The sequence below is a fragment of the Pinus tabuliformis genome, chromosome 1_2 (genome assembly GCF_031772625.1).
Source record: "Pinus tabuliformis cultivar Carrire ecotype Pingquan chromosome 1_2, CPIR1, whole genome shotgun sequence".
NCBI classification, from domain to species: domain Eukaryota; kingdom Viridiplantae; phylum Streptophyta; class Pinopsida; order Pinales; family Pinaceae; genus Pinus; species Pinus tabuliformis.
In genome coordinates this window covers 70,694,097-70,716,664 of record NC_142298.1, presented here as the reverse complement: position 1 = coordinate 70,716,664, position 22,568 = coordinate 70,694,097, and the positions used below count along the sequence as shown (strand labels likewise).

The 22,568-nt window shown below is 40.8% G+C and overlaps 1 protein-coding gene across 2 annotated transcripts in view; it reads left to right on the top strand.

Annotated features, from left to right (window-relative positions):
• LOC149204470 (putative B3 domain-containing protein Os03g0621600) overlaps nt 1-22,568 on the top strand; it is a 187,730-nt gene that overhangs the window by 51,665 nt on the left and 113,497 nt on the right. The window contains exon 1 of one of the 2 annotated variants that reach the window (XR_016251779.1): nt 18,905-20,260. The exons of the other annotated variant lie outside the window; for it this stretch is intronic. The gene's annotated coding sequence lies outside the window, so the exon portion shown is untranslated. Of the gene's footprint in view, nt 1-18,904; nt 20,261-22,568 lie in introns of those variants that run through there. 2 annotated transcript variants of the gene reach the window in all.

The window sequence follows — 22,568 nt, the reverse complement described above, 5'->3', positions numbered from 1 at the left end:
GAATGAAAATTTACATAAGTTTCTCTCATGCACGGATTACCCGAACAATGACCCTCCATGCGCTTTAAATAGAACTCATGGACCAATCGGGTGTCAAGCCACGGATCAAGTGTCGGTAATACCGAGGAGAGAATGAACCGTCGGATCACTACATATCGTGACCGTCGGATTGTAAGTTACAAAATGTACAACGGTAAAGAAACACACTTTACCTAACTCTACACTAGACCAAGTTGAACTTAACTATATCCTATGTGTCGGAATATCCTAACATGTAGAGTGATTTTCGTATACTTGACCAAATACCCAATCACTCTATGACCTGCAATCCAACCATGACATCATAACAGTGGCTCCGAGACCTCACAAAATTGCCTCTTCAACACTATGCAAAATGACTCTTTTCCAATCTTTACAATCATGACTCTTTTACAAATGACTCTTTACAACTTTACAATGATGAGCCTATTACAAATGAGGGGAGGGATAGTTGGGTTGGAGTATCTTCTCTAGAGCCCAGGATACGTAACATAGAGAGGCAGAGAGACACCATAGGGGTTGACGTTGAGGCAAAATGGCTCATGTAGAGGCAGCTCAATCGCCCACACAAAAGTCTGAGTTTTGCAGAGGAGCTAACATTTCTGAGCCGAAAGGGCTGGAAACTGCTCCAAGAGGCAAGACCTTTCCTAGTTGAGCTAACGTAGAGCTTTAAAGAGATCCACGCAATCCCACACAGTTACTGCGTAAGGGCAGCGTAGTTGTAGCCGGGGATAGTTGATTCAACTACCGGAACAACCAGGATTTCCTTGGTAGAGTGAGGTAATCTTACAATTCTTCTCTTCCAGTTGTATTTCTATGTAACTGCATTGCTGGGAGGGCATCCAGATTTGTATTCAGAAACTACTGCTTAATAATAATAAACCCTCAGAACTGTTGCACCAGATTTCCCGCATTGGGTTTTTTCGGGGAGATTTGTCCAAACTCCAAAAATAATAGTGTCTATTGTGTTGTATTTTCTTTCTTGCTCAACCTCTTGTTTCTGCATATAATTTAATTAAGTGAAGGCTGCAATGTATGTATTACGATATTTGCCATAGGAAACTGCAAGTAATTTGTTTAAAGGAATTTAACAAATGAGAGTAATATCATCAATTGTTGCAGTAGGGATTCCTGTTGAGGAATTTTCACAATCACAAGTTCAATTTTCTGAAGTAGAGTAGTTGCTAGAGAGATCTTTGATGGTGATCTTTTGCAATGAGGGGCAAGGATAGTATTCGAAGGGAAATATTTTCGGGTCAGAGAATACTCAGCAGAGAAGGCACATGGAGATCCAGTGGTGGTAGTGCAAAGCCAAAGGGGTTGTTGCAAATCCATGTGGAGACACCGCAAAAGCCGAGAGGAAGTCCGAAAATTTGTTGAAGGAATCAATTGCAGAAGCTAGGAGTCGGGATGTGACATCGGGAGGCAAAAATCGAAGTTCCTAGGCAACAAATCGACTAGTTGGAGGATTGACGTTGTCCTTGGGGGGTTTCACATTAGGTTGGCGCAAAGGCAACGTAGAGGCAGCCTGGGGCAGTCATTCCGGGGCTAGATCAGCGACGATTTCCAGTGATAGTGTGAGGTAATCTCACAGATCTCTGTGTCAGTGATTTTCTCTATAACTAGATTGTTGGGAAGGCATCTAGAAGTTGTATTCAGAAATTCCACTGCATAATAATAAAACCCTCAAAGTTGTTGCACCTATTTTCCCGCATTGGGTTTTTCTAGGGACATTTGTCCAAAAATAACTGTCATTGTGTTGTATCTTTTTCCTCTTCAATTTCTTGTTTCGGCATATTATTTTAAATAGTGAATACCGTAGTTGTATTTACTTCAATATTTACCATAGAACATAGTGAATAACTTGTATGGATTAACAAGTAGGAGAAGTAACATCAGTTTGCTGCAGCAGGGATTCTGGGTTTAGGAATTTTCACACCATAACTCAAAAAAAGTTTCAAGAGAAAACACCTAGAGATGTCTCAATTAAGTTAATTAGTCAATAATTAAATATTCCTTAAGTCTAACTTAGGAAAAATGATTAATTAACAGGAATTAATTGAGAAAGGTGAGATTCCTCTGGAAACTGAAATGTATTGAATCAAATATGATCTTAGTTGTTGATGAAGATTTAATCATGGTCATTGGTGAGCCAACGAGAGATTATAAGAGGAGGCTGATGGGGTCTGAGCAAGATACATTGGAGACACTTGAGGTAAAGTTCCTGCAGAAATCGAGCTTTCCAGTAGCAGCCGCTGATCTGGGAAGAAGAGTTTGATCCAAAGGGGACGCAAAGTCAGTGAGGGGTAGAGACAATGATTCTGGAGGATATTCTAGTTTCGGAAAGCAGCAAGAAGTGACAGAAGTATTCCAATATGAAGCTATGCAGGGGCTACGCAGTAGCTTTAGAAGGCAGTTCCGTTTATATGAGGGAGGTTGATTCAACTTCCATAGGCCGAGAAAATTTCCCAGAGGGTTGGAGAGTCACTTCCAGCAATAGAGATAGGAAGGATGGCTTGATCCATGGCTGATCTGAGCCACACATGTGAGGGTCTGCATAGAGGTAGCACAGATGAGCCTGTGCAAGGGTTGGACGAGCAATTTTCAGAGGGAGCCAAAGGTCAGGATTGATTGTGGAGTGTGAACTTTCTCTCTAATTATTTTTTTCAGATACTTGTTGATTGGATATTCAGTTGGGCATCCATAGATTGTACTCATTTTCATTGTTGCATAATAATAAAACACTAATTTGCTATAGTGGTTTTCCCACATTGGGTTTTCCTGGGAACAATTGTCCAAAAATAATTGTCAAATTTTTATGTGTGCATCTATATTTCTCAGTTCCTATTCATTTCAACAACATTTGTATTTGTGAAGAAATTGCAGTGTGAATTATTCGTTGTTTTCCATAGCAAATAAACTGCTTAATAATTAACCAGTTAGAAGAATAATTTCCAGTTGCTCCATTTCAAGGAAAATTTCACATAAAGCATATGTTTGGATGATTATTCACAAGAAACATCGATGCCCTAATCAGTTTTCTATACTTAGAAGTATTAGCTAGGTCAGATCCAGCAACATCTTCGCACAACTTTTTGAACTTCAGCTCCATCGGGGTGGCCAAGGATTTACATTTTGTCTTTCCAAATTTCTCTAATAGTTTCACAACATATTTTGCTTGAGAAAGGAAAATCTCTTCAGGTTTCTACCAAACTTCTAGTCCCAAGAAATAGTGCATCATACTGAGATCCTTCATCCTGAACTCAGAGGTCAACTCCCTCTTACACTTGATCATTAGGGTCTCACTACCTATCAAGAATACATCATCAACATATAGAGCCAAAATCAAAGGCATACCTTGGATCACCTTGAAGTAGAGGTTGGGATCGACGTTGCTTCTTGTGAATCCAAGCTTCACCACGTACCTGTCAATACGGGCATACCATGCTATGGGAGCTTGCTTCAAGCCATATAATGCGTTCTTCAACCTACAAACATGTCTCTTTCGGTCCTCTTTTGGTCCTGCACTTCAAATACTTGTGGCTGCTCAATGTAAACTTCTTCTTGTAACATGCCATGAAGGAATGTCGTCTTTACATTCATCTGGTGAAGAGTCCATCCTTGACTATATATAAGGGCAATGATCGATCTAATGGTTATATAGTGAGCAATTGGAGAAAATATATCATCATAATCTTCTCCCTCTTTCTAGGATAAACCTCGGGCCACGAACCTTGCCTTGTATTTTGCGATGCTTCCATCAACTCCATGCTTGATTTTATATAGTCATTTTGAAGTCACCATTGATTTCCCTTTTGGTCTTGGAATGACATCCCATATGTCATTCTTCATAATAAATTCATATTCTTCGGCCATGGTACCCTTCCACACGTGTAGTACTCATGGCTACAAGGTATCCCTGATATCGTGGTGGCTTCTTGTTCTCTCTAAAAGTCCCTCTGGCAGGAATGTGTTTCTTAGCATCCTATAATGTATATCGAAGCCACAATGGTCTTTTACTGGAAGGAGGATCACTTGGAGAAGGGCGAAAGGATCCATGGGCTCCATGGGATCATCAACAATCTCCTTCTCAGATTTAGGCACGGAACGACCCTCTAGAAGATCCATATCATTATCTTTCTTCTCAGGAGGAGGCAGAGGAAGGTCACTTTCTTTTCCAAGGGAAACATCTTCATTGAATGTTATGTTCTTGCTAAACTCAATCTTCCTTTGACTAGGTATGTATATTCTAAATGATTTAGAACTTCACAATACCCAACATGCCTTTCCTTCTGGTGGCTTCCAATTTGTTCCTCGTCTTTCGGCACATGGAAATATATGGGGAAACCAAATATCCTAAGATGACCAATGTTGGGCTTCACACGTGTGAATACTTCTTCGGGAGTCTTGTTGTCCAATGCTTAGATGAGGAACCCTATTTTGAACATATAATACTGTATTTGTTGCTTCTCCCCAAATGAACTTCGGAGCATGGCTCAGAAAGCTTCCGCAGTGGACCTGTTCTTTATTTCAACCACTCCATTTTGTTTGGGATTATAAGGCACAATAGTCTCTTTCTTGATACCTTCCTTCTTGCAAAAGTCTATGAATTCATTTGAAATGTACTCCACTGTTTTCAGACCCGAAGACCTTAATTTTCTTCCCTGTTTGATTTTCGATCAATGCCTTGAAGTCTTTGAACATATCAAAGGCACCATCCTTATGCTACAAGTAATATATCCATGTCTTCCTAGAGAAATCATTAATAAAAGTTATGTAGTAGAGAAGTCCACCAAGAGAATGCATAGGCATAGGTCAACACAGGTCAAAATGAAGAAGTTGGAGGATGTCATTAGTTTTATTTTTGCTAGAGGGGAATGGTCCCCTTGTCTTCTTCCCACTGGCACACCCTGAACATACTCCATCGTGTGTATCTTGAACATTGGGAATCCTATAGACTAACTTCTTCAATTTCAGAAGAGCTTCATAATGTAGATGTGCCAATCTTTGGTGCCATAGCTCGCTTTGATGATTAGTGTCGTGGACCGTTGCCAGCAGAGGTCTTGCAGTGACTATAGAGTCCTACTCTAGATCCCAAAGTAAAGGCATCTTTCATTCGGGATTCCTTTGGCCAGGTGAGGAATTTTCCGTTTATGAAGGCTACTTTCATCCCTTTGTCTTCTAAAGTAGAAATAGCTACCATGTTCTTCTTTAGTTCCAGAATATACATCACTTTATGAAGAAGAGCAGATTGCTGAGTGTCCAAATCAAATTTGACTGATCTAAAGCCCTTCACAAGATATTCAGTATTGTCTCTAAGAATGATCTTCAAACTTGTCTCCCTCTCAACCAGATTTGAGAGGACCTCCTTATACCTAGTGAAGTGTCTACAAGCCCCACTATATACTAGAAAACTATCATACGAATCCGGAAGAGAAGAGATAGAGAGTTCATAAGTAAAGATATACTCAAATTGACTAGCAGTTGCATTGCTTTCATACTTGGAATTTCTGGACTTATTTTGAGGACGATGGCCTTCTTCACAATCATTCAAATCATCCCTTCTTTGTCTATCATCTCTTCCTCTTTGATCATCTCTTCTTCTATTATTGAACTTGCTATTGTTGAAGCCATGATTGTTGTTGTATCTTGACCTTGGAGCATCCATTCTTTCTCAACAATCTTGAGCATATACACCAAACCTATGACATTTGTAACACTGAATCTTTAACATGTCCTTGTCTCTTCTTGGTTTCCTTCTACGGGAGTCTTGGGGTGTTGGAGCAAACTTCCTTGAATTAGATGGTCCTCCTCTACCTTTCCTCTTCTTGTCTTGAGCAACAAAGGCAATTGGCTCTCCTTCTTCATTCTTTTGAATTCTTCCACGGGCAATCATCCTGGCTTCTTCTTGAGTGCATTGTCCAACAAGCTCATCAAATGTTGGGAGTTTGTTATTGTTGCTTATGGTGGTAATGAAGGTTTCCCACATAGGAGGAAGACCTTGAAGAGTGATCATCACCAACTCTCTATCAGATACAGGCTCACTAGTAGTTTGCAATTGATCTCTTAATTGAGACACCCTCATGATGTAAGATTGTACAGATTCCCCCTTGTTCATCTTCATTTCTTTGAGCTTGTTCTTCAAGGAGAGGATGTGGTTCAAGTTGTTGACTTGATACATCCCTACCAACTTATCAAACATGTCCTTGGAATTCTTCAAGTTACCAACATAAACAAGTAAATGATCTTGCAAACCATCAATAATAATATTTTTAGCTTTGATCTCACCTTTCTTATACTTGGACTTGGTGGCAGTGGGAGCATTCTTCGAAGGCTCGGGAATCTTTCTTTGCACATATTCCAAGACATCGTTGTCATCCAATATAACTTCTAACCTGATCTTCCATGCAACAAAGTTTGATGAGTCACCCAACTTCTCATTGTCCTTGAAGAAAGAGATAGTCATCTTGTCGAAATCAAGCAGGCTCCTTTAGCTTCTTTCAAGTATGATTTCTCTTGTCTCTTGTCTCTTTGGTCTTTGCTCTCCACCTTAGCTCTGAAACCATGTTAATTTTTCACTGCTCTATGTTGTTACAATTAATTTATCCTAATTCTTAAAGTCAATCAACAATCAATTCAATTTTCCAATAAACAATAGAAATTGTAGATAGAACAGAAAATGAAAATGAGCAATAAGAGACAATCAGAAGCAATGACAAGAGACACCAAGATTGGTCAAAGAGTAGGGAAAAACATCTTAAGGGGGAAAACCCTTTAAAATTCTTCTTCTTATTAGATTGTCATAAAATGTTCAGTAGAGAGTACAATAATCCAATTTCAATAGTAAGTCAAAGTCAACCTTTGACTCTCCAAAAAGACAAACCAATATTCAACCAATGATGTGTTAGTTTTTGTAGCATCGGAGGTGTTCTTGTCTCGAAACTTTTAGAGAGGTTAAAACACATGAGTTCTCCATAACCTAGAAATTGTTTCTGGAAATTCCACCCAGAAGTGTATCAATTAGATTAGTAGACTATTTTTAAATATTTCCTAAGTCTAAACTTAGGAAATATGGTTAATTAATCAATATTAATTGAGAAAGGTGTGAATCATCTAGAAACTCACACGAATTGATCCAGAATGATCTCAACCATCGGTTATGTTTTATTCTTGGCCATTGGAGTCCCAACTAGAGATTATAAGAGGAGGTCGATGGGTAGATGGAGGACACATACATGAGATAATTTTCCTTGGACAGTTCGATTTTACAGAGAGTAGCAGTAGTTGCCGGAAGAGTTCGATCAAAAGAAGGGAAGCAGCGACAGAGAGGAGAAGGGACAATGATTCAGAGGAAGTTTTCCAAATCCAGTGAGGCCGCAACAAGTGGCAGAAGTATTCCTTTCAGAAGCTTCAACAGAGAAGTTCAATTTAGCTGGAGAGGAAGTCAATTCAGCTTCCAGTGGCCTGAAAAGTCTTCTAGAGGCCTGGAGAGTAAGAGACAGGCAGGAAGGCTTGATCAGAGGCTGAACTAAGCCACATGTGTGAGAGGCAGCATAAGGACTGCATAGAGGGCCTGCGCAAGGGTTTGGATGGCCAAATTTTCTGGAGGAGCTAGCACCGAGATTGCTTGTGGAGTGAGAGAAGTTTCTCTCTAATTCATTTTGTTAGATACTCACGGATTGGATAGCTAGCTGGGCATCCATAGATTGTACTTAAATTATTTCACTGCTGCTTAATAATTAAAACCCTTAGTAGTTGCTCTAGTTTTCCCAAGTTGGGTTTTTCTAGGGACATTTGTTAAAAAATAACTGTGTCAAATTTATTTTGTGTGCTAGTATTTCTGAGCTTCCAGTGCTATTATTTTCCGCAATATTTTTTTGAAGATTGCAGTGTGATTATTTCATTGTTGCTGTAGAAATAAATTGTTAAATTAATTTACAGTTAGAATAAATAATTCCAGTTGCTGCAATAGGATTTCAGTGTTGAAATTTTCACATGATGAACCTCAAAAGTCAACTTTAATCAATTGTCAAAGTCCTTCAAGAGCTCGGTCAATAGTCTACTAACTTGGCCTTGAATGTTGGTCAAACAAAGGTCAAAACTGTCCCAATTTGATCGGTCAAACTTGGTCAACAAAGAGAGATATCCTATGGTCAATGTCTGTAATTATGCCTGCGGTCAGCATAGGTCAAAGTGCCTGGAATGCCTCGATTTTTGTGCCAAGAAATGTGGCTTAACAAGACAGAGATATGCCCAAAAGATTGAAGTCAAAGTCATCCCAAAACACCAAGGTCAATGTAGGTCAAAGTGCTGGTCAGATTAGATTTTCGGCCGCCTGCAATTTATCCTTCCTTCTACTCGCACATGTGAAGAGATCCTTACAATGTGTATGACCCAATGAGAAGAGGAGAGAGAAGAATGATGCGTTGATGAGATGCGAAATGAGGTGACCCTTAACTTGTATTTATAGGCATTATAGAAGGGCTAATTAGCCTCTTAGGTTGACCTTAACTTTTGTGCCAATGTGTGTTTTCTCACCAAAAATAATTTTTTCCTTGACCAAATTGAGTGCTTCAAGGGGTTGTTTTGGGTCTCTCTGAATGAGGAATAATGTCCAATGAAGGGAATTTATCCTTAAGATTAACCCCCACTTTGTATATCGTTTTCATACATGTCAGCAATATCTATTGTATTTATGATAATATAAGTGGTTTGACCCATTTTGGACTCTCGGTTTTGGCTTTTTTTAGCCATTTAGTGGAGTGTTAACCACAAAAGAAGTGGGTAACCCCATAGGGGAATTTTTTTTCCTACTTTGGACAACCAGCTAATTAAAAGCCCTAGATTTCCTCAGTATGTGATGATATGCCATATTCCTCCACCATTTGTACCGATCAGGCACTATTGCCTCAAAATCTAGTAGGCCTTTGTGAGAGGTAACCTACAAGGAGAAAACTAGACTAAGGGACAGCATTGAGGTGTGGCCCATTGTCATCATATTGACAACTTCCTTCTCTTTGTGGACTCTCACCAATGGGAGGCTTCCTTTTAGATGTGTCATCGAAGGATATATCAAATTCAAGGATCAAAGTGACAAGAAAAGCTTATAGAGGACAATTCTTCTTAAGGACAAGGATTAATAAGCTAGAAAAGGCAATTCACATACTCTAATAAGGCCTATTTAGGGCAAAAATGATCTAGGGCTTGAGAAATATCAAGCTAAATGGATCATCCTAGAAACAAGAGGCCAATAAAAGGTTTCCTAACAATGAATATTGGTAATTAAATAGAACAAGAAACCTTCAATAGGCCCCTAAGTTGAAAACTAGGGCAATCTAGGGTTTCCTAGGGAATAATCTACCTAGGGTAGAAGAATTTAGCCTAAGAATGGATGGATTGGCCACTAAAGGGAATTGATTTTGAGGCAATCAAGGCTACTAATGTTGAATTCTTCCATGAGCCAAAATTCCAACAATAGGTTTACTTGTGCCCTAGCCCTATTTAGTGACTTTACCTTAAGAGGGACAAATAAGAGATAAAGAGAGAAAAAATGAGTTTAGGGTAAGATTTGTGTGTGATCAACCAAATGAAAAGGGAAATGTGTAATCCTTGTGATGGAGTCTAAGGGAGTGAAAATTTACCTAAATCTTGGTAGGGAGTAAGGCAATTTTGAAGCCCTAGCTCAAAACCATAGCTATTACTTTTGTAAGGGATCAAAGTCACTTGGAAGAGCTAGTTTAAACATACACTGAGGGGATTGTGTGAAAATTCCTTGAAATTCAGCAACTGGAAATTATTCTTCTAACTGGTTATTATAGGCAGTTGATTTGCTACGACAAACAACGAATAATGCAAACTACAATTTTTCACAAATAAAAGTTACGTTGCAGAAATAAAATATGCGAAACTAAGAAATTTAGAGCAATCACACACACAAATTGACACCGTTATTTTTGGACAATTGTGCCTAGAAAAACCCAATGTGGGAAAATCAGTGCAGCAAATGAGGGTTTTATTATTACGTAGCAGCAAATCTAAGTACAATAATTTGGATGCCAAACTAGAAATCCAATTCAAGAGAATCACTGGAAAATTTCTTGTGAGGATTTTTTCTCACCCCAGAGTTGATCCCAGCTCTCGAAACTGGCTCTCATCAAATCACACTTCCTTATGCGTCAACCTCTATGCAGTGCTTGCACAGGCTTTGTTGTTGCTGCCTTTGGAAACTCCTGAAATCTGCAGCTCTGCTTCTCTCTGGCTCCAAAACTGATTCACTAGATCTCCTGATCAAAATCTCGACTACCAGCTACTAAATGGACTTCTCTTCAAGCTAGATCAAATTGCTCTATTGTTGCTACCTTTGCAGTCCTTGTGCAGTCCCTCTGGGAAAAATCGCTCTCCCTCAATCTGACTCTTTGTGCATTGAAACCCCCCACCAGAATATTGCCTTACTCTACCAATTGCTACTCAATCTCTGGCTCGAATCCTCCCGTTGAATCGCTTTGCCTCAATCTGACTCTTTGGGCATTGAAACCCCCCACCAGAATATTGCCTTACTCCTCTGCCACCTGCTACTCAATCTCTGGCTTGAATCCTCCCGTTGAATTGCCTTGCTACTAGAAAATCGATCTACATAGATCACTGAGTATCTGCACTGTATGTCTTCCATCTACCCCATCGAACTCCTCTTATAATCTCTGGTTGGGGAACCAACGACCATGATTAAATTCTCATCAATGACTTAGATCATCTCTAAGTTGATCCATCTGAGTTTCTAGAGAATTCTCACATTTCTCAATTAATTCCTATTAATTAATACTTTCCTAAGTTAGACTTAGGAAATGTTAGGGTCCCACCCTAACCCCCTTATTTATGTAATGGGATCGAGTCATAGTCAAGAGTCAATAAAGCCCATGTTAATAATTGTAAGTGGTTAACCCGCAATTAATGACGGGACCACAGTGAGTTGCAAATGGGCCGTAGTATTAGATAGATGGTATTAATAAAACCCATGGTATTGCATGTATGAGTCATATATAAAGGATAGAGACTCCCTGCAAGGGGCATTGTGTCTTATTTTTGAATCGAGCTCTGTTCTATTGGAGGTTGCCCCCTCGAAGAGGCCAGTGAACATTGCTTTCTGAATAATAAAATATTTGCTGTTGTCTCTCACTATTCTATGTTCTGGGTATCTTTCTTCGCATATTCTGTATTTGGGTATCTTTTTGCAGGGTAAGAGCATAACAAGTGGTATCAGAGCACTTTCCAGGGCTGGTGGGATCTCCATTTCTTAGAATTTTTTTTTTTTGGCTAGAGACGTGTTCCGGCATCTTTAAACCACGAGATTTGTCGTTGAACGCATAAACTTGCGGATTTGGGGAGGCATGCACGCAGGAAATACAAGAGGTGGTCACGCTTGTTGGACTCCCTTGTAACCCCTGTGGGTACCCCTTCGAGTAGTAGCGCATTAGACAGAATCGCGTACGGACTGTCTTCCAAGTACCTTCTGGGTATATCGGAAGCCCCTTAGCTCTTCTGCAACCTCGCCATAGATAAACCGTCGGCCGTCTTGCTGCTACAGTACACCGAGAACAGCACTCGGAGAGATGACTCGCCCATACGATAGGGTAGTCGGGTTGTACGACTAAGGGTACGGTTGATCCTCAGTTAGAGCCCTGAAACATTGGGCCGAGTACTACTGTCAGACCCTTATGTATATTGTGATCTGTAGCACTTGACACTCCTCGAGACCATAGTTCCCTTTTCTATCTTGGGATCACGCATCATCTCTGCCAGATCCGCTCGTGCAAAGGGGTGCAGCAGCAGCAAACATCAGTCCCGCAGTTCCGAGTTAGTAGACCAGCCATTCCAATCTATTAGATCCATCAGATCCGGAGCAACAATTTGTTTCGCCGCTCAGAGCTATCCGATCCGCCATTCAGATCTCTCAGATCCACCTGATCTGAGTAGCTGTGTGGGGTTCCTATACCGGGGCATGATTTTCGCAGGACTTTTGGTAGCATTGACATTTTGAGGATTTGGGGACTGCAGTATTCATAAGGAAGGAGTAAAACTCCGTTAGGAGTTTTCAGAGGAGAAAAAAAAAAAAAAAACCGGGGCGCTTATTGGTGATCTAGCCCATCAGAATCAGGACGACGAGCTGAGCACGGTGGTACCATTCAATTCTTAGTGAAAATAATTTTTTTTGGGCGGTCCCAATTTTCAATAACATCAGGTCGGTGCATGGTAGAAACTAGAGCTCAAGCAATGGCCAATGAAAGGATGGACAAACTTGAAGAATCCTTGCAATCCCTCCAAATTCAGCTTGACCGACTAAATAGCATGATCCCGAGCATAATTCCGACGGGCAAGGAGGAAGCCCATGAGGAGGCATATATTGGCAATCGACACAGTGAGGGTGAGTCTAGCCACTCTCTTCACCTCGAGGGCCCCCACCAACAATCCCGTCCGCGACCTCCCAAGTTGGATATGCATAAATTTGATGGTTCTCACCCGGCAGCATGGATAGCACAAATGGAGCAGTATTTCAATCTAAATAACATCTAAGATAATGAGACTGAGCTTATGGTGGGGAGCATGTACTTGGACAATGAAAGGTGGCAATGGTGGGAATGGCATCAATGTGCAATGGACCTTTTAGGACTTGGAACTCCTTCAAAAAAGCTGTTACAGAACGCTTTGACCCAGAATCTTCTTTTTTGGGTCGTCTTACTAAGCTCCGACAGACTGGCACAATGGATGAATATATTACAGCCTTTGAAGCCTTAGCCTTCTGCACTAGGGGTCTCTCAGATGTGTTCTACATGGAATGTTTTATCAACGGTCTTAAAGAAGCCATAAAAGCCCACGTCTTACTGCACCACCCTCCCACATGGACGGAGGCTTGTAAGGTAGCTCGTAACGTGGAACGTGCGTTAGCAGCCCAGTACAGTCGCCCAAATTTCACCGCTAAGGGTCGCCCCCCACAGGCTCACAGCACGTCTCAAACACTTAAGGTTCAAAAGGTGTCACCTACAGAAATGGCCGAAAGAAGAAAGCAAGGATTATGTTACTACTATGATGAAAAATACTCCCCAGGTCATAAATGCAAGGAGCCCAAATTTTTTCAAATATATGCCACTGATTACAGCTCATCGGAGGAAGATCCACCACTGGAGGAACATGAGGCGGTAGAAGAGGACAACCAAAAGGACAATGTCCTTGATGAACCAGTTATTTCGCTGCATGCTTTGGTAGGGATTTCTTCACCTCAAACTCTCAAAATTAGAGGTTTTATTAAACATCGCCCAGTAGTAGTCTTGATTGATAGTGGAAGTACACATAATTTCATCCATCAAAAAGTCGTGGAAGCAGTGCATTGTTTTGTACGAGTAGTTTCTAACTTCCAAGCCCAAATTGCGGATGGGGGCACAATGAAATGTGAAGGCCGCTGTGAAAATGTCAAACTTCAAACGGGGGATTATCAGTTGAAAACCCACATGTTTGCCATACACATGGGAGGGTGCGACATTATCCTCGGTGTTGAATGGCTTCGCACTCTTGGGCCAATCACAATGGATTTCCAGGAGTTATATATGAGTTTTAAGCGGAACAACTCCACACATACCCTCCGTGGACTCCAGGCAGGAGCTCCCTCTATCATCAGCGCGCATAGGATGGAAAATTGCTAAAAAAGGGCCGTCATGGAGTTATAGCTCAATTTAATGCCATCCAGGGAGTCGAAACCAAGTCTCTGCCAATTCATCCTGAGATGCAACAGATTTTAAATAACCATCTGCCAGTCTTTGGCAAGCCTCATGAGCTTCCACCCTCGAGAAGGGAACATGATCATAGCATCACCTTGGTTCCAGGGGCCCAACCCCCAAATGTGCGCCCATACAGATATCTGTTCACCCAAAAGAATGAAATAGAAAAAATAATCAAGGAACTTTTGGAAGCAAGTGTCATTCGTCCCAGCGTTAGTCCTTGTTCATCACCGATGGTCATGGTGCTCAAGAAAGATGGGGAGTGGCGGATGTGTCCAGACTTCAGGGCCCTCAATAAGTTGATAGCCAAAGATAAATTTCCCATCCCGGTGGTTGACGATTTGCTGGATGAACTCAATGGGGCTCAATTCTTCACTAAGCTGGATCTTCGCTCGGGCTACCCCAAATTCGCATGAAGGAAGTCGACATTCCAAAGACTGCTTTCAGAACTCATGAAGGCCATTATGAGTTCCTTGTCATGCCATTTGGTCTTTGTAATGCCCCCTCTACTTTTCAAAGCCTTATGAACCACCTACTCAAACCATATCTCAGGAAATTTGTCCTTGTCTTCTTCGATGACATCCTCATCTGTAGTTGCACTTGGGCCACACATCTTCAGCATGTAGATCTACTCTTGCAACTGCTCCGCAAGCATAAATTATTTGTGAAGATGTCCAACTGTTCGTTTGGCATGGAAGAAGTTGAGTATTTGGGCCACATTGTGGGGCGTGAAGGTGTCAAGGTGGACCCCAAAAAGATCCAGGCAATGCAAGATTGGCCTCAACCTAAGACCTTGAAGAGCTTGAGAGGATTTTTGGGTCTCACAGGCTATTATCGTAAATTTGTCCGCAATTCTGGTCACATAGCGAAGCCCCTCACTCAACTCCTGAAGAAAAATTCATTCTTCTGGAATGAGGACGCACAACAGACATTTATAGCTCTCAAAAATGCCATGTGTTCCACTCCAGTCTTAGCACTACCTAACTTCACCAAATCTTTTGTCATTGAATGTGATGCTTCGGGTACGGGTATTGGGGCGGTCTTAATGCAGGAAGGGTGACCTTTGGCCTTCACAAGCCAACAACTAAGTGGGAAGAATTTGGGCCAATCTACCTACAAGAAGGAAATGATGGCCATCTTACATGCAGTAGAGACCTGGCGACCTTACTTATTGGGGCGACGTTTCCAAATCCGCACAGACCATCACAATCTTAAATATTTTTTGGAGCAACGCCTATCCCCCCCACAACAAAATAAATGGCTCGCCAAAATGCTGGGATATGATTATGAGATCATTTACAAGAAAGGGCAAGACAATAGTGTGGCATATGCATTATCTCGCCAATTTGAGGAGGAAATTACTCTGCTAGCAATTTCCCTCCCCTTCCAGAATGGATTGAAGAGGCTCGCAGGGAATGGTTTTCACATCCCGGGCTCTCCCAACTCATTTCTCAATTACAGGCGGATCCAAATTCCACCAAGGGCTACTCGTGGCAGGATGAGATTCTTCGCTACAGGGATAGAGTCGTAATATCACCAACATCCACCCTCAAAAGTCACATTTTGGCAGAATTGCACTCATCCCCCATTGCAGGACATTCAGGGTTTCAGAAGACGTATGCTCGCACCAGAAGATCATTTTTTTGGACAGGCATGAAAAAGGACATCCTTACTTTCATAGCAGAATGCGATGTCTGTCAACGCCACAAAGGGGAGACCATCAACACACCAGGCACATTACAACCATTGCCCATCCCGACATCAATATGGACGGAGGTTTCTATGGATTTCATTACAGGTCTTCCAAAGTCAGGAAACAAGTCAGTCATCATGGTGGTTGTGGACAGACTTTCGAAGTATGCTCATTTCTGCGCCCTACCTCACCCGTTTACATCGACTTTGGTCGCTCAATCTTTCATGGATCAGATCTTCAAATTGCATGGCATGCCCACTTCTATTGTGTCCGATCGCGACCCGATCTTCACCAGTAATTTTTGGCAGGAACTCTTCAGGCTACAAGGCACTCAACTAAAACTCAGTACTTCCTATCATCCACAAACGGATGGTCAAACTGAAGCCGTCAACAAATGTCTAGAAAGCTACATTAGATGTTTCACTTCAGAAAAGCAACATCTTTGGGTACAGTGGTTACCTTGGGCTGAATGTTGGTATAACACAACTATCATGCCACCACCCAAATGACTCCCTATGAAGCAGTATATGGTCAACTCCCTCCTTCCCCTACTTCTTATATCAAGGGGTGCTGAAAGTACAAGCAGTGGATCAACTCCTACAACACCACGCAACCATGCTTGCCCATCTTAGAGAGAATCTTCATCAAGCTCAAAACTGCATGAAGCAACAGGTAGACCAGCGTCGCTCAGAGCGCCAATTTCAAGAAGGGGATCAGGTCTTTTTGAGGCTGCAACCATATAAGCAAACATCACTCAAAGACAAGGGTTGTCAGAAACTATCTCCAAAATTCTACTGACCATATCAAGTACTTCAGCGCATTGGAGAAGTGGCTTACAAGTTGGCTTTGCCACCTACTGCAAAAATCCATCCAGTTTTCCATGTATCATGCCTCAAAAAAGTGATTGGGAACAATTGCATAATTCAAACCAGTCTACCTGAATTGGACGAAGAAGGGTCAATCTGGCTCCAACTTGAACAGGTCCTAGACACACGAGACAGGCACCTGCGGGGCCGCATGATTAGGGAAGTCCTCGTCAAGTGGAAAGACACCTCTTCGGAAGATGCAACTTGGGAACCAGCCACTATTCTTCAGCAGTTTCCGCAGCTTCAGCCTTGAGGACAAGGCTAGTCTTAAGGGGGAGGGCATGTTAGGGTCCCACCCTAACCCCCTTATTTATGTAATGGGATCGAGTCATAGTCAAGAGTCAATAAAGCCCATATTAATAATTGTAAGTGGTTAACCCGCAATTAATGACGGGACCACAGTTAGTTGCAAATGGGCCGTAGTATTAGATAGATGGTATTAATAAAACCCATGGTATTAATCCATGGTATTGCATGTATGAGTCATATATAAAGGATAGAGACTCCCTGCGAGGGGCATCGTGTCTTATTTTTGAATTGAGCTCTGCTCTATTGGAGGTTGCCCCTCGAAGAGGCCAATGAACATTGCTTTCTGAATAATAAAATATTTGCTGTTGTCTCTCACTATTCTATGTTCTGGGTATCTTTCTTCGCATATTCTGTATTTGGGTATCTTTTTTCAGGTTAAGAGCATAACAGGGAATAATTAATTATCAGCTAATTAATTTAATTGAGATATATCTATGTGGAATTTCCAAAAACGATTTCTGGGTTTTGAAGAACTCATGTGTTTTAGCCTTTCCATAAAATTTGAGACTAGAACACCATCCAATGTTACAAAAATTAACACTCTCTCTTACCGAGGAACGTGTTTTAGGGCTGCACTGCTACAACACCCTGTCTCTGTATCATTTTCCATACACGCTGTTGATGTCTGACAATTGTTGCTTCCCACTGTCGATCAACCACCGTGCTAATTGCTTCATCTGCTATTGGATGTAGCTGAACTGTGTTGCATTTGTGTCGCTGCTGACACTGCACTATACAACCTGTACTACTGCCAACTCTGCATCTGCACTGCAACCCAACTAACACTCCCTCTTACTGTTGTTGTTGCTGCTACAACTGAGAAGTATCTGAATCAACAGTGTCTCTATGCTGCAACTATCTTCTGAGTCTCTGATTGCTACTAGCTTCTACAATGTTTACTAGGAAATATGCGTCGTTGTTGACTCTGCACTGTGCCGCCTGCACGGCTATAACCACTACTCTGCGCCCCTCAACATCTGACTACATCTAGTTTGCAAATGTCACTCTGGAACTGACTACATGTAATGTCCCCATTTTTGTTTGCCTCCATACTACAGCGAGGGTGGATTTCCAGGGCAGGGGATACCCAGGTCAGTGGAGTAGGTTTATGTCATCAAGGGTTCCAATGGAGTTTTGAGGAGATTTATGGGATTTGATGGCATTTTCTTGGCATATTTCATCATCCACAAAGTTTTCCTTTTGTTCCGTCGCATTCCGGCAACTTGCAAAAATTAGCATTATTGTGGATCCTAGCTTTATTAATTATGCTCGAGGTGGCGTTCTGGGGAGATTAATTGATGGAACACCTCAGTGTAATAGCTCATTGAAACTGGAACGAGGAGATCTACAGGATGGGATGCTTAGAAGTGACTTCTAGTGGCCAAAGGGAGTATGGTGAGAGATTTAATTAAAAATGACTTTAATTAGTCATTTAATTAAGGAAAAATAATTAATTAGAGGAAATGGGCGAAAAGTGATTTAAGTGAAATAAAATTAAATTAAAAAGTCACTTAAGATAATGTCAATGCAGGATCTTCTAGAATAATAATAAAATAAGAAAATAAGATTCTTCTAGAGGCTCGGAGATCTATCCATCAGATCTATAAAAGAGGTAAAGGAGGTCATGTGGAGACATCTTAGATTTGATATTATTTATGGTATGAGGTTGAGAACCTGGTTCTCTACTCCACTGATAGCCCCAGGAGGGAAACCTTCGAGTGATTCAATGAGATTGGGCGAGTACCCATCTCTCTTGGTGAATTCAATTTAGAGTTCACAAGAGCTCTTATTGTTTGCAGTTTTATTTTGCGAGGCCAGACCTAGTGCTATAGCAGACAAATTTTGAGGCCAGATCTAGTTTGCAGTAGTTGTTTGAGTTTCTTAGCTATTACCAGCTATTTCATATTGCTATGTACTCTTATTTTTGGTTAATTTAATAAAGCTTAGATTTCCTTTTGCTCATCATCATTGTTTGCGTGTTCTATGTTGTTAAATTTTACATGGCAATCTTCTATTTATGAGTGAAAATTTTATGTAAGGGTTTGTTCCAATTTTTTTTCATTTGGGACATTACAGTGGTATTAGAGCCTTGGTCTTGGCACAACCTGAGGGTATTTTAAAAGAAGATTGAGGGTTTCGGGATTATTTGCAGTGACTCCGCAAAGTGTCGATTTTTTTTAACTTGCTTGCTTATTTCGACAGTTCTGGGAAAAAATTGTTTTGGCCATCCCATTTCACGAGTGTGCAACATATTGTCTATTGCAAGTGGCCCACATATATCAAAATTTGTTTTCTTTTTGCAAAGCGCCAAAGTTGTAAGAGTCGTGGATTTAAATAAAAGATGGAGTATTATTAAAGTGAATAAATTATTACGGGACAAAATTTATTTATAAGTTTCATGAAGTTGTGGCATGTTATTGTATAGTGGGCCGTGATGTTTTTTTTCAAAATCCTTGGGCGGTATTGAATTATTTTAGCGTCACACTCCACTGCTTAGTAAGGGACGGTTGCAAAAATTGAATATGAGAGGTGTTCTGAAACAGAGAGACGAACTTCCTATTGAGCCACCGTATCTCCCTGTAGCGGCTTAATTGAGGGCCAAATGGTATACCTGAGTAGCATTGGGCGTTCAAATTGGTTGGAGATTGTGCATTTTGAGCATTGAGAGAATGAAGGCATTTAAGGAGAAATTTTGTAGAGAAGGACACAGTCGGTACACGGTGGAATATTGAGAAGCCAATGGTTTTAGAATGTTCAGAGGACGTTGGGTGATCAGAACTGTGAGTGTACACAAGCTCTCAACAAGAAATCAAGAGGACCGAATTGGTCACTGAGCATTTGTCAGAATCATTGGCACGTAATTTCTTAGGGCCGAATTACCTTTTTTGGAACAGTGGAACCACTTCAAAATTTCCCAGTGCAGGATGATTTGCATTACGATGACCACAGTTTGTCATTGAAGGAAGTCGAGAACTTGTTTTCTTTTTTGAGTTTGGTTATCACCATATGCAAGGCAGAGAGCCCTGTATTTCTGCGCCGATTGAAGACCAATTTTGGCAGTTAATTTCGATATGGAGCAGCCATTAGAAGCCGAATTTACATGATAAATCGATGGTGGTTGTGTTCATATCTGTATCAAGGGTTTATGCCCAAGTTCCACAAGGATTTCCAGAAATTAGAGGCTAGGTTTATACAGAGTAAAGGGCCATATTAATTTAAGTGTCAATAGTGATCCAAAGGCCAAACATGTTTGAGCTACTCGAATTAAAATCCCAGATCTGATTTATGCTCAGAAATTTCCAAGTGCCAGGAACAAGTTTGGTGCCAAGGACAAATTCTATTGAAGGGCCGAATTGAAACACGACATGGTCGTATCCCCGTCAGCTTAACAATGGTCCTTTGTAGTTTTGTTTGCTAGGCGTGTTAGCATATATTTCAGGAGCTGAGGGACGAGTTCCAGAAGGATGGAACTATATCAGCTCGCTGTGCCGCATAATAATCTACCATAACCTGTGCGAATGTGAACTAGAATTGGAAGAAGCTGAAGGCATTCAATTATCTTTGCTGATCAGACTACTTGTAACCAGGTTTCCTCTACTCTTGTTGTTCACCGTATAATTTCATTACAAAGGTCGTTCATGATCATCTTTATTTCCACATAAATTTGTGTTGGAAATAATACTGAGAGGGGGGGTGTGGGGTGAATCAGTGTTATCAGATCAATAATTTTTCATTTCCTAAACAGATTTATATATGCTACTTCTGTGAAGTGAACTAGCGTGTACACGCTACTGTGATTAGTGAAACCAATGCATACCGAGATAACTTGTGATGTAGTTAATTTATCATGTGTTGATCTATAACCACTGCATCAGTAACTTATTAAACAATGCAGTAAAAACAGAATAAACCATCACACATAAGAAACATACATGAACACCAAGATTTAAGGTGGAAACCCAATGTGGGTGAAAAGCACCTACTGCTGTCGTCTCTGTCTTCTTTTAATAATAAGAAAATTTGTTTACAATCTTGTACTGGTGCAGACTCATACCAGCATGCAGGCACCCACTTGCAGAAGACTACAACCTTCTCTTGTTATCCATCTTCTGCTGGAAGGGAGCTACAACCCCCTAGCTCTTGTATTAGCCAATGTGTTTACTAGTATGTAGGTGCCGGCCTACAGAAGGCTACGACCTTCTCTCTTCCTCTAGGGATCACGTTTCATAAATTTTCAGACTAGATGCTCTTGGTACACAACAATACACATGAAGGCCTCGTTTCATCAAATTTTCATACTGGACCTTTCAGAAACTTTGAAACTCAAACTGCATCAACCAACAACCAGTTAATATGAATAATCAGATCACTATCACCAGAACACTGTGTTGAACCCAGAAACCTGCATCATCATTCAGAACCAGTTGCAACCTCAAAATTCATGCATCATAATGTATACGCTACTTTATTGAACCCAACCTGCGTCTATACACTACTTCCTTTAATCAAACCTGCGTATACCTTCAAAATTACTGAAACATAAAACTTTTGAATCAACTCTGTACCAACCAGCAATATACTGAACATCTACTGCCAATTTACAGAGCCTTACACAGGCAGTAGCAGAGATCACCCTTCTCACTTATACAATCAATCAATAAGATATCAAACTCCTTATGCATTCAGTTTTACATTCAGATCTAAGAAGACTTCATTGACAGACAACAGTAAAACAACAGTACTGATCAAATAGATCAGTCATCTCTGAACAACATACTTTTCTTTTGCATACGCTACTTGGAAGAGCCGAACCGACGTGTATACACAACTTCACCAAAGCGAACCAACGTACAGATCTGCAAATATTAACTCATAACTTCGCTACTATTCCAGACTTCAGACAAACCCAGATCATGACATTCAAAGAATAAAACAGTTATACACAATCAGATCTGGCCCAACCAATATCAGATCATTCAATGATAAGTCATTTAAGGTCTCATGATCCTAATCCAACATTGAATTCAAGGTGCACAAAATATTTTAGATCAAATCACCAACATAGCCCCTGCAACATAAAATATACTTCAGATAGAAGTATTCCATGGAAACCTTTCACTTGCACACTGTGGCCTTATAATCTTTTTCCTCCTTATATAGTTTTAGGCTTTTCTCAATACCTCGGACCAAAACCACTTAGGACCCGTGGTATTCTTGGGTGGGATCAAATAGTCGCTACTCCGCTCAAGATTGTGGGCTAATGCCATGGTATTGACCCCTAGTATTCTCTACTCTTGAAATTCCTTGATTTTCCAACATGTACGTGCTTTTCCTCTTGCGGGAGTGTGTGTATACATATACGTGCTTTTTGTTCTGTGGACCTGCGTGTATACGCTGTTTTGACTAAGTGGACCTGCATATACATCTTAAACTACTTTTCACCATCCTTTACCTTCAACTTCTTCATTTTGATTAGTAGACTTTAGTTCCATCTTCCTATTCTTTTGTACCAATGCCCTGTTACATCTGAATGGATCTGTTACATTGTGGGTTGCCTTTCATCAAAACTGAACTGACCTGTGAGTGAGTTTCCATCAAGGACAACACTTGTATCATAATGCCAACAATTTGTACCAACATTATATATATTTCTGGGACCAATTTGGGCGTATTATACATTTAGAAACAAACACCAAAAAGTCACTTGCATGCAAACCATTCAGAAGTTGGTAATCATTAAGGCTTGCATACATAGTGATCTTGTCATATGTTTACCGGCCTTGTAAATTCACTGATGGATGCCAATACCACATTAAGCTAAGTATGACTTTGAATGTAATTCCCCTTTTGAGTCCTAGGGTTTGATGCTATTGGTAGAGTTGGTTGCATGCCCAT